General features: G+C 38.4%; 1 protein-coding gene across 8 annotated transcripts in view; it reads right to left on the bottom strand.

Moving 5' to 3' along the window:
• Positions 1-13,146, bottom strand: part of twf2 (twinfilin-2) — a 168,235-nt gene that overhangs the window by 107,011 nt on the left and 48,078 nt on the right. The window lies entirely within an intron of this gene.

The raw sequence follows: 13,146 nt of genomic DNA, 5'->3' as shown, positions 1-13,146 counted from the left end.
AATGTGATCCTAGAACCAGACACAAGGATTGCTCTCTCTGTGACTCCCTTGTTCGTTCATCCCTTTCCACCAATCACGCTTTGGTTCCTACTCCTGTAACCACAAAAGTGCTACAATTGCATTTGCACCTTGTCTCTCACCACCATTCGGGGCCCCAAACAGTCCTCCAAGTGATGCCACAGTTCATTTGTAAATCCGTACAAGTTATTTATTACATCCAGTAATCTTAATGCACTCTCCTGTATATCAGAGTGACTGGACACAGATTGGGCACTTGTATTGTCATGTTAAGACCATTCATAAATTGGAGGAACAACAGCATATATTCTGTCTTGACAGTTTCTAACCAGATGGCATCTATATTGACCTCCAATTTCTGTTAACCTCCTTCACTGGTCTTTCTCTTTCCCTCATCCCTCGGACTCCCTTCCATTGACTCATTTTGGCAAATCAGAACTCAGCCTGCTTAGGTTAATAGTGGTGATATCACCAAATCTCTCTCAAATTCCACTACCCAGAGTACATTCTATGCCATTGATACTTTCAGTACTTTTTCTGAATGTTGTACAGCTGAGGAAGAAGGTAAGAATCAGGATGAGGTTTCCTTGCACATATTTAACCTGATGTTATGAGAGTTCAGATGGTCTGGAGTTGATGTTCAAGGCTCCCAATGGTCTGCTAAAAATTGTGGTACCCTCTTTGGGAGGTCTCTCCTTTCAATTAGCGAGGTTGTGGTGGAGGAATCGGACATGTTATATACAAGGTGTGATGCTGTGAGCATGACTGTGCCAGGCAATTGCTTGATTAGTCCAAGGGACTGTTCTGCTAATTTTGACACCAGTCCCAAAACCTTTGTGAGGAAGCAGGCAAGATCCTTAGGCGTTGACAGCACGGATGAGAGAGGATATTTGGTTGTGGTAGCATCCAGAACCAAGAATCATTGTTTAAAACAGGAGTGAGGTTAAATCTTTACTCTGGGAATTGAGGGTCTTTGGAATGCTTCCCCAAAGCATGGCGGAAGTAGTTTTGAATATGGTTAAGGCAAATAAATTCTTGATAAGATCAAGGATGAAAAGTTATGGGTAGATTATAAACCAGAGATCAGGTTAAAATTATTCAGCTTTTATCTTTTTATAAAGCAGAACATGATGATGAGGAGCCTTTTTCTGCTCTTAATTTGCATTTATGTTTGTACAAGGACTACGCAAGGTTGACTGAAATGGAACTGTCTTTGCCAAGTTTTAATTTTGTGTTTATGTTGATGCCAGTTCAGCCATATGAATTAATTCTTTTCATATTTTAACAATTAAGTGGCTTGCAGGACCATATCAGAGGGCAATTAAAAGACAACTACAGTACTAAAGAAATCTCTTGGTGCCTGCCACATTGACCACCGCCAGTGGGCTGATAACGCCTCAAACCGTGCATCTTGGCGCCTCACAGTTTGGCGGGCAGCAACCTCCTTTGAAGAAGACCGCAGAGCCCACCTCACTGACAAAAGGCAAAGGAGGAAAAACCCAACACCCAACCCCAACCAACCAATTTTCCCTTGCAACCGCTGCAATCGTGTCTGCCTGTCCCGCATCGGACTTGTCAGCCACAAACGAGCCTGCAGCTGACGTGGACTTTTTACCCCCTCCATAAATCTTCGTCCGCGAAGCCAAGCCAAAGAAGACAGTACTACAGGTCAAGGCGTATATGGGCCATGGCTGACAAGGATGGCAGATTTCCTTTCTGATAGATATCAGTGAATTGTGTTGTTTTTTAAAAAAAAAGATAATTTAGTGATTTTATAATCACTGATACTTGGACAAGATTTTTGTTTTAAATTACCGGATTAATAGAATTTGGATTTCATAGTTGATGTTTCTTCTCTGGATTGATAGCACAGGTTCCCAGATTAAAGTTGTGTGATAAAGATCCAAGAGAGATGGCTATCCAAACTATAATTCAATTACCCTGTGGTACATTGTTCACATTCCTAGTCACTACTTTGAAAAAGTAACTTATGGTGTAAAGCAGGTTTTTTTTTAAACAGAGCCCTCCATAATGTTTGGGACAAAGACACTTCCCCCCCCCACCCTCCCCCACCTTATTTGTCCTTGTGCTCCACAGTTTAAAATTTGTAGTCAAACAATTCACATGTAAGTAAAGTGCACATTCCTGATTTTATTAAATGTTATTTGTAGACATTTTTATTTGACCATGTAGAAATTACAACACTTTTTATACATCATCCCCACATTTCATGGTACCATATTTCCGAGCACTGCACATTACATGTTAAAGAGTCGGATGTGGATCATGAGTTGTGGTTTGGTGATCCCTGCCGCAACGGTTGGTGCAATGCTATTTCCCAGGTTTGATTCTGGGTTTCCTCCGGGCAGTTCTGTTTCCACATACCTTTCAAAATGAACGGCAGTTGTGTCCATTGGGATAATTGGGCAGCATGGGCTCTTGGGTTGGAAGGGCCTGTTACCATGCTGTATGTTTTAATGTTTCCTGCTAGACCATGGGCTCTTATCTTAAGGAGCCCCATGAGCAGCCTACTGAAAATCTTCAAATACACAACATCCACTTCACCTCCTTTATCGAGCCTGCTTATCATTTCTTCAAAGAATTCCAATGGGTTTGTCAAACAAGATTTTCCCTTAAGGAAACTATGCTGGATTTGGCCTATCGTCATATCCCTCCAAGTACTCTGTAACCTCATCCTTTACAATTGACTCCATCTTCCAAACTAATGTCGACGGGTTAACCCAGTGGTTTTCAACCTTTTTCTTTCCATTCACAGACCACTTTAAGTAATCCCTATGCCATAGGTGCTCTGTGATTAGTAAGGGATTGCTTAAGGTGGTCAGTGAGTGGAAAGAAAAAAATTTGAAACCACTGTTTTAATCATGCCTCATTGACTCGTCATGTGCACGGTTTCATAACACCAAAGGAAATGGGCCAATGACAATTTTTCTCAAGCAAAATATTTCAGTAACAATTAGATCCAGAGCAGTGGTTCTCAACTGTCTCTTCCCACTCACAACCCACCTTGAGCAATCCCTTACCAGTCATAGAGCACTTATGGGATAGGGATTGCTTAAGGTGGAATGTGAGTTTAGGTGAGCAGTTTGAAAATAGCCTTAGACCATTCAGCTTTCTGAGCACCTTCTCCCTTGAAATAGTAACAGCATTTCCTTCCCTTCTCTGATACCCTTAGACATCTGGCACACTGCTAATGTCTTGCACATTGGAGACTGTTGCAAAATACTCAGTTAGCTCCTCTGCCATCTCCTTGTCTCCTATTATTATTTCTCCAGCATCATTTTTACAATGGTCCTACATCTACTCTTGTCTCTCTTTTATTCTTTATGAACTTGAAGGTTTGTGCATCCTTTTTTGATGATATTTGCTGGCCTGCTATCATACTTTATCTTTCCCTCCTTATGAATTTTTAGTTGTCTTCTGCAAGTTTTCCAAAACTTTCCAATCCTCTCTCTTCCCATACATTTGGGCTTCCTTGTATATCATCACTTTTGCTTTTACTTTGGCTTTGACTTCCCTCATCAGCCACAGTTGTGACATTTTTCCATCTGACTATTTCATCTTTTTCTATATGTATCTATCCTGTACCTTCTTCATTTTGTGAAGAAACACCATCAACTTCCATCTTCCCGACTAGTGCCCCCTTCCAATCTACTTTGGCCAGTTCCTCTCTCCTTTATTCTTCTGAAATAGCAATACATCCAACTTTAGTTTCTCCTTGCTAAAATGAACTCAATCATACTGTGATCACTGCCCCCTAATAGTTACTTTATTCTAAGATCACTCATAACCTCTGGTGCATTACACATCACGCAATCCAGTACAGCCACTTTCCAAATGGATTCATAAACAATCTGCTCTAAAAAGTCATCTTGTAGGAATTCTACAAATTCTCTCTTGAGATCTAGCCCCAAACTAGTTTTCCCAATCCACTTGAATGACTATCATAACATTGCCCTTCAGACATGCCCTAGCAAGTAGAAAAGGCATTTATCCATGTCCTGGCTACTGTTTTGAGGTCTGCATACAACTCCCAATAGTGTCCTTTAACCCTTCCATTTCTTAACTCATCCCACAATGATTCTATATCTTCCGATCCTATGTCAACTCTTCGTAACGATTTCATGTTATTCCTTACCAACAGAGCCACGCCACCCCCTCTGCTTACCTTCCTATCCTTTTGATATACTGTGTAACCTTGGATATTGAGCTCCTTATGACATCCATCTTTTAGCCATGACTCTGTATGCCACAATATCATACCTGCAAATCTGTAACTGCTGTGGTACAAGGTCAATCATTTTATTTCTTATGCTGTGTGCATATAAAACACAAAACTTGTAGCCCTTGAATTTTTCTTTTTTGTCTGTGTCCTTTTTGCATTGCAACTCATCCCAATGGCTGCAATTCCTGTCTTCCTGCCTGTGCTTCCACACAAACTCCCTATCAGCTGACTCTACTTGTGCACCATCTGCCTCTTCACCTTGTTCCCACCCGCTGCACATCTAATTTAAACTCCCCCAACAGCATTGGGTATTGGTTCCCTGTTGTGCTTGAATCTATTTCTTTTTAAATAAAAGATGATCACTTATTCTGGTAGTATCTTAACTGAAACAATCTGTTTTGAGGTACAGAAATGGACATTTGCCAATTTTTAGACAGAAGACAGCACTCATTTGGGTTTTGTCCTTCAATAATCAATTGAGGAATGCTCTCAGAAACTTACCATTGCAGTTCTTATATCTACATTGTAGCAGTTTCAAATAATTGAATTCCATTATACAATGAACGAGAAGTTGCATAAAATTTTGAATTTTCAGTTATGGCCATGAATAATTCTTCATAGGTACTGAGATTGACAATAGGTAGAATCAGAAATCAAATATTAAAACTTATTAAGAGACAGTTCAATGTGGGTGTTCAGTGACATGAATTGCTGAGTTAATAATACACAAGGAGAAGCCATGCCCTGTGCCAAGCACAGCAAAGAGATTATGAATGAATTTCTGAAAAAATGTGCTGGCAGCACATATAACAAGAACAGGATAAATAAAAAGGAAAGTTATGCAGCTTGGGGACAGACCAGCAAAGCAGGATTAATTGACCTTACCAGAGTTGGCACAGGTTCAGTCGGTGAAATGGTTTCCTTCTATGTAGTGTCATTAAGAGTTTCTGTGAGATTACTTAAATATCAATTGCAGTCACACTATAAGCCAGTGATTGCATGGAGAGAAAAAGTAACTGATCTCATGTTCACCTACTTGTTTTCAGATACTGCATCAAGCACAGATGTCAAACCAAATCCTGTTTTACAGCTTGGGTCTAGAGAAGCTACATTTCAAATGCAAACGAAACATACCACTCATTCAGAAGATTTTGATTACAAAAACTCCTGTCAGTTTATTGGAAGCAGGAGAATTAAATTCAACCTCTTAAAAAGTGTTCCACAAGATTCCTAAACTTTTATACCTTCATTGATTATCACAGTCCCATGTCAATGTAAATGAGTGATTTAATAGGTTTTTGCTGGTGTGGCACATGAAATAGTTCCTTTTTCAACAGAACCACCTACTACAAAATCAAAGTTATCCTTTAATAAAGGGATTGGCAATAAATACTGTACCAGCTTTGCCAGCAATAGCTAGATCCTGAAAACTAATGTTAAAAACTTACAAATTAGACCTCAGATGTTTGCATTTAAAAATCTTTGTCTCAGAGTTGTAAGAGTTGCAGACATTGACGTGCATCAGGGAAAAAAAAACAAGTTACGTGATTTTGGTAGACAGGTAATTTAAAATTGGTCAGTAATCAAGCACATGAGGGTCTAATTGAGATTTAACCAGATGTTGAGATAGAGAAACCATAAGACACTGTGGAACTGGAGACCAAACAAATGGGGAGAGTGAGAATTAATACTGCAGTTGTATATCTATCTATAGAGTCTGCTCCAAGTTCAGTAAGGTGTCTGCCATAAAAGATGTTTCTCTTGGAAATTTAAGATAATTTGTGAATGATACTGATTATGGTGAGTTTTATTTTACACAAGTTATTGTGATCTATCATGTTGTGCATTTCTAAAGAGAACTGCTTATTACTTGATGGAAGAAAATTATTGGTGAAAAAGTATGGAAGCAGAGCTAATTACAAATATGTGTCAATTTCTGTGTTAGATCTCCTTTTAAGACATGTCTATTTATTCAGACGACTGCATTTAGTTTGGTGAAAGCAGCTTCTCCTTTATGAGATTTCTCCCAAGACATTTCCCCAAACCAGAAGGCATTTTTGTTTCTGCAGATTGCATGAATTGATTTAAACTGAAAACATGTTTTGATTTGCAGTTGAAATTATTCAGACACATTCTACTAACTAGGCTTTAAAACAGTGACAGAAGAGAGTAATCGGTTACAAGAAAGTTAAAAGAGACAATAATCTTATTCTAAAATCCAATTAGGATATCAACCCATTGTTTTACACTATCAATTCCTAAGTATGTTTCCAGTATTTGATTATTGGCATGCACAAGTTAGAGAAATCATCTTCCTTTTTGTCTTTTTTTTGTATTATATTTTGGAGAACAATGCTCATTCCTATAAATGGTAAAATATATCTGGCTCCCATTAAAATCTATTACTTTTGCACACAACAGAAATAATGCACAATTTACAATTATTCTCAGAAGGCTGAACTCTCTAATTGGCAAATGTAGTAACAAATTGATTATGTAATTTGAAATTTTGAAATAAACTGATTTAGCCCTTGTTGCATAGTCAGCTATAAGAAAGCTCCAAACTGCAGAATAAATTTAAATATACAGCATGGCAACAGGCCCTACAGGACCACTAGTCCATGCTGTCCAAATACCCTAATGGACCTATAACGCCCATATGTTTTAAAGAGTGAGAGTACCTGGAGGAAATTCACTCAGTACAAATTCCTGACAGACTGTGCTGGGTATGAACCCGGATTGTTAGTGCTGTAATAGCATTGCTCTAAATTTAAAAAATGTAGACATATTGCACGGTAACAGGCCATTCTGGCCCACGAGTCCATGCCATCCAATTTGCACCGCATTAACTTACATCCCTGGTACATTTCGAACAGTGGGAGGAAACCGGACCACCCGGAGCAAACCCACAAGAACATTGAAATTCCTTACAGAGAGTGCATGATTTGAACCTGAGTCCCAATCGCTGGCGCTGTAAAGGTGTTGTGCTAACCGCTACACCAACCAGATTTTTATTGCAATTTTGTATTTGCCAAGTTCTACTGACTGAAATATGGCACTCCCAAGTAATCCATTCCCTGCCATTTCCCCCCAAAATAGCATGGCAAATTATATTCTTTTGTGTATCTCATTTGATCCCTTTTGAAAGCTAGCACCTTTATTGACAGCGAGGACCAGATTATAACTATTCTCTGTGGAACAAAATTGTTGCCCACATTCCTCATATGATTTATACACCCGCCTCTGTTCTTAATAACTAAAATTCCAATTAAAAGTTTCATCAAGGACCTCATCAGCATACTTCATTATTTCTGTAATGTTATCGGCACAAAGCAATCAAACTTGACTAATATTTTAATCAAAGGAATTTATGCAAAATTCAAGTTCTGAAAATGGTTGGTAAAATAAGAAAACAAACTTGATAACCATGATTGAACCATTACTCAAACACGAGAGAGAAATTAGCATTGCCAATTATATGTTACTGCCTTGAAATACAAAGTACTGTTTCAGGTTGACTGACTCAAAATGATACAAAAAAAACTTCACAATGCAACTGTTATTGTTCAATCTATGCCAGCCAGTACCTGTACTTCAAGACTGAATATTTTTGTGGGTAAAACAAAACTTCTGTAGCTTCTTAGGTTTTTGCTTTAAAAAAAATACAGCACTCTAATTTTGAAATGATTTTAAAATGTATTTTTCTTGACCTTAAGTCACAACTCTTTCTCTCTAACCCATGCTGCATTTCATTTCTCAGAAACAAAGGAAAACACAGCAGTTATTCATTAACCAGCTGTTCTTTAACTATAGAACCTACACATCTTTTCTTTGGCTTGGCTTCGCGGACGAAGATTTATGGAGGGGGTAAAAAGTCCACGTCAGCTGCAGGCTCGTTTGTGGCTGACCAGTCCGATGCGGGACAGGCAGACACGATTGCAGCGGTTGCAAGGGAAAATTGGTGGGTTGGGGTTGGGTGTTGGGTTTTTCCTCCTTTGCCTTTTGTCAGTGAGGTGGGCTCTGCGGTCTTCTTCAAAGGAGGCTGCTGCCCGCCAAACTGTGAGGCGCCAAGATGCACGGTTTGAGGCGTTATCAGCCCACTGGCGGTGGTCAATGTGGCAGGCACCAAGAGATTTCTTTAGGCAGTCCTTTACCTACACATTACCTTAGGTAAACACATTGGCACCTCAAGTGCAAGTCGTCAAAGGCAAGTTAGGCCCAAGTACCCAAAAATGTAAGAATATTTCTGGATTACAACTTGTAAGGGATTTACTCCACCAGTTAAGAGAGTAATTTCAATGGTATGTGAATCGGGATGGGGAAAATACTGATTACAGAGTAAGAGATCTACCCTTCAATGGAGCTGATCAAAAGATTAACAGCAGATCTGAGGGAGGTGTTAGGTAACTTGAGTCTGCCTTCTTGCAATGGTTCAATCTCATCATCAAATATGTCATCTAAGTGTCAAATTCACCTCAGAGAAAGGTTTAATTACAGTAATAATGTGAACTAAATGAGTAATGTCAGCTCCAGAAGAGAGAAGCTTCATTAGAAGAAGGCTGGAACCATCACCATCCTCGTTCGGGGAGAAAAGGAAATCTAAATTAATACAAAAATTATAGGAAGAGAAAAAGGGCAGGATTAAAAAAAGTTAATGGACAAATAAAATGTATCAGTGATTTAGGGAAGATCAAACCAAAATGAATCATTTGAACAAGGCAGAAAAATAGAACAAGTTCATTCAGAAAACTGACATGGCTATTGAGCAATATAGCCCTCTCCAGTGTTGTACAATCTTTTAATGATTTGATGGAGATGGCAAAGGGTATACAACTTTAGATTCATTCAAGAACTGAACCTTTTAAGATTTTTTTAGGAAATAGTCAAAGAGAGGCAAAATGACTTCTACTGCATTCCAGTGCCCATAAGTGCAGGAAAAATATCATGTTCTATCCGGTGAGCCCACTGGTGATACTTTTGAACACTACATTTCAAGATTGTATACATTGGTTATTTATTCATTAAAGCACCCTCAACATATGAGAGGAAAAAAGAAAAAGGGAAGAGAAATTTTGAACATTGAAAAATATTGAATAGATATGTTGAGGCACATGAAATACTGTACTCCACTTCCAAAATTCTCTGAAATTGGACTGATTTTCTTAAATAGTGTACAGTACCCAACCACCTATACATTGTGGTGATGACCCAGTGTTGATGACCCAAGGCATATTTCTATCCCCATAATTTTAGAGGAATGAAAAGGATTGGACAGCTGATGGGCCAAGTTGTTGGATTTTGACATGGCCATGCAAAGGATGTTTTGAGCTGTGACAGTGAATTTAATCAGAAATACCTTGATTGGGTGATAATGGAACATTAGCAATGAAATGAGGGAAGAAAATCTGTCGGATTCAATAGGTTTAGTTAAGTAATCAGAAGATGAGCTATCAAAAGAGCATAAAGCAGACAGCCAAGAACCTTGATGAGAAGCCAGCAAGACAGCATGACATTAGTCAGAGACACAAATTCAAATCCCTACCCAGCAACTGCTGAATTCACATTCAAATAACAAAACTAGCTTTAATTCCAGATTTGTTTAACACTAACAATGAAACAACCAGATTGCTGTTAAACACCAGCTCCTTCAGCAAATGAAGACTGTCTGGATCTGACCAATTTGTGACTAGATCAGCCAAAGAGCAAAACACTGCAAATGCGAAAATCTGAAGTAAAAACAAAAGAAAAAGCAAATGGTGTAAATGCTCAACAGTTCTGATGGAAGGTCATTAATATAAAATATTTCTTTCTCCAGCGATGTCCTGTCTATACTTACAATGGTTTCTGTTTTTGTTACCACCAATGTAATTATTACTTTACTGACTGCTGGGCTCTGGATGTAATTTGGGTGCGCAATAAATGCCAATATTGCTAGCAAGATGAATGAATAAATAAAAAAAATCTGGTGGTTGATGCACAGTACCAGCCTCAGCTAACAGATCTGTAAATGTTTAAGGCGCTGATAGACATTCACCACTGTCTTCAACACCATTCTTCTAGAGGTGTGTGTTGACAATAAGATTGCAGATGGAATGGATATGTAGACAGGGACAGCCCAAAAAATGAGATGATGAAAAATCTAGGAATTAATATTTTTCCTAACTTTTGGAACACCAGATGATCAAGTACATATGAACACATATATAAATTGGGAGCAAGTGTAGTCTCATCAACCTCTCAAGACTACTTTGGTATATAACATGGTTAACCCAAATATAATCTGAACTTCACATCCATGTGGTCCTGCAAATAATTTTTTATTCCTTGCTTATCAAACCGATCTCTGCCTCAAAAATATTCAGACATATTTCCACTGACAATTGAGAAAAATTCCAAAGACCCAAACCCTTTGATTAAAAAGATTTCATCTCTTCATGTTTTAAAGAGGCAATCTGTTCTTTTAAACAGTGATCACTATTTCTTGATGGCACCCTCTCCATAGCCATCCTTTCAAGATCCCATCATTGTATGTGCAAAAATGCACCAAGTAATGGTGCTCCGTGAAACACGTTATGATTGGTGACGACTAAATCCAAGAAAATAACAACAGTGCACAAACTTTGAAATTGAATCCATGCTTTTTATGTGTTACTTCAGTACTAGCACCATGCTTTCATTTTCTGTAATAAACTCATGACGTTGTTCCTTCCCCAACTCCAGCCCCGCCAAAACCATTAGCTGCAGACACTATTTTAAGCACAGTCTGCAGCTGTCAACACTTTCTCGGGGAAGGTGACAAGTCACATCATGCCACTCCAGTTACCAGACGTCATTGCTTGTTCAGTATTGACCGCCCCTATCATACAGCTCCTAGATGTATAAAATTCCATCTAAAACATATTCTATTTTGGATTTGTTTTTCATTGTAATGTAGCAACAAGCTTGGCATTACAGATAAACTATCTCCTGGAATTCAAAAACACCATCATTGGGAAACTTTTGTCGAAGAGTTAATTAGACTGGCACTCTGTTTAAAGCATCTTCCAAAGACATGTTAATCCACTTCCAGGCAAAAAGCAAGCAGTGTTCTAATTTTTCACCCAGAAGCAAGAAATTGAGGGTCACGATGGATGGGAAAGAAGTGTTAAATGTTGGTGGTTGAATTAGTTCAGATTTATCATACACAAAACTGATTATGTTATAGGGAATCTTAAATTCGCATTCTATTTCTTCATTGGGCAACACAGATAAACAAGTAACCATTTAGTACACAGTCTATGGCTTTTTTGTCCATTTATCCGATAAACTTTTTTCCAGGAGATTTATCTAACATCTTGCACCATTTTCCACAGCCTAAATCCCAATGCAAAATTCACGTTTTGCAAATGATCCCACTCTCTATCTCAACCAACTGATTATTTGTTACATTTCCAGTAGAATTGTGACTATATAACAAGGGCATTCTCAAGAAATATGATGTGAATTTAAGTTTGGTAACACCTATGTAAATAAAAGTTATAGGTAGATGTTCCACTCCATCAATTATACACAAAAACGACACTGACATTCAATTTTAGGAAGGGGAGACTGAGGGGCCCTGCGAGGGACACTCATTACTGATGAGAGATTTAGTACATTTATTTTCCAGGGTGACCACATATCAGACATCCTCTCCTGGAGCCTTCACATTGAGGCAACTGTGAAGAAGGCACATCAATTCCTCTACTTTCTAAGAGGCCAGGGGAGATTTGGCATGTCAATGAATAGTCCATCATACTTCTGCACGAGTACTACTGGTTGCTTCATGGCCTGGTTTGAAAATTCCTGTGCCCAGGAATGCATAAGGCTGCAGAAAGTGGCATATCTAGACAAATCCATAACTGGCTCCGACCTCTCATCCACTAAAGACATGTGATGTGCCTTAAGAAAGCAGCCAAATTCATAAAGGATCTCTTCTTGCTACTACTTTTAGGCAGAAGTAGCCAGAAGTCTTACAACTTTAGGTTCAAGAACAGTTTTTCCCCCCAACAATTAAGAGGCTCTTGAACCTCCCCATACAACTTTACCCTGAACCATAAACTACTATACTTCAGGACCACCAATCTGTCTGCACTAATGAAACATTACTTTTTTTGCATAATTTTCAAATGTGAATATTGATGCATTCTTTCATATTTATTATCTCTTTTTCTGCCTCATGGCATATTGTGGTAATTTAATTTATACTATTGTTGGTGTGTCTATATGGTTAGAGCAAGCAAGAATTTTGGTGCATCTGTACATTGTACTTGGGCGCATGTCAATAAATTCCCAAATCATACTCAACTGTAATACCAATGGATTGCTACAGTTCAAGAATGTCATTTGGCAATCAGTATATTAAACTGAGGTGTATTCTCTCAGATTTATTTCACAGTTCTATTTCACAACAGAATAGTAACAATCTTCAGTATCCTTGCTTATAAACATTTTTGCAAAAAAAGAATCTAATCCAGGGATGACCCACCTTTTAGTTCTCAATTTCGGCCCATGACTCTGTCACCCAATTAACCTACACCCACTGTGCATACTTTTGGGCCAAAATGGCCTGTTACAGTATTCTATGTCATAATGCTGCAGTTTGCAGATCTTCTGGTGCGGTCACTGAGGTATTTCTAAAATCACAACAAAGACTACACTTCAAAAGTATTCCACAGACCTTCAGGCATTTTGTGATCCTCGAAGAGTGATACAATATTTCATTCTTTCAGTTTTATCTTGTAAGCTGTAATTCACTGGAGGTGATGGTGCTTCAACTTTTTTTTTTTACACATAGCTTGAAAACAATGCAGATTCAGTAGAACGTACTTTAATTTCAAGAATCTCCACAAGATATGAATGCATGC

The sequence above is a fragment of the Narcine bancroftii genome, chromosome 5 (genome assembly GCF_036971445.1).
Source record: "Narcine bancroftii isolate sNarBan1 chromosome 5, sNarBan1.hap1, whole genome shotgun sequence".
Lineage (NCBI taxonomy): Eukaryota > Metazoa > Chordata > Chondrichthyes > Torpediniformes > Narcinidae > Narcine > Narcine bancroftii.
Note: the sequence above shows the minus strand (reverse complement) of the source record. Positions and strands in the feature narration are given on the sequence as shown.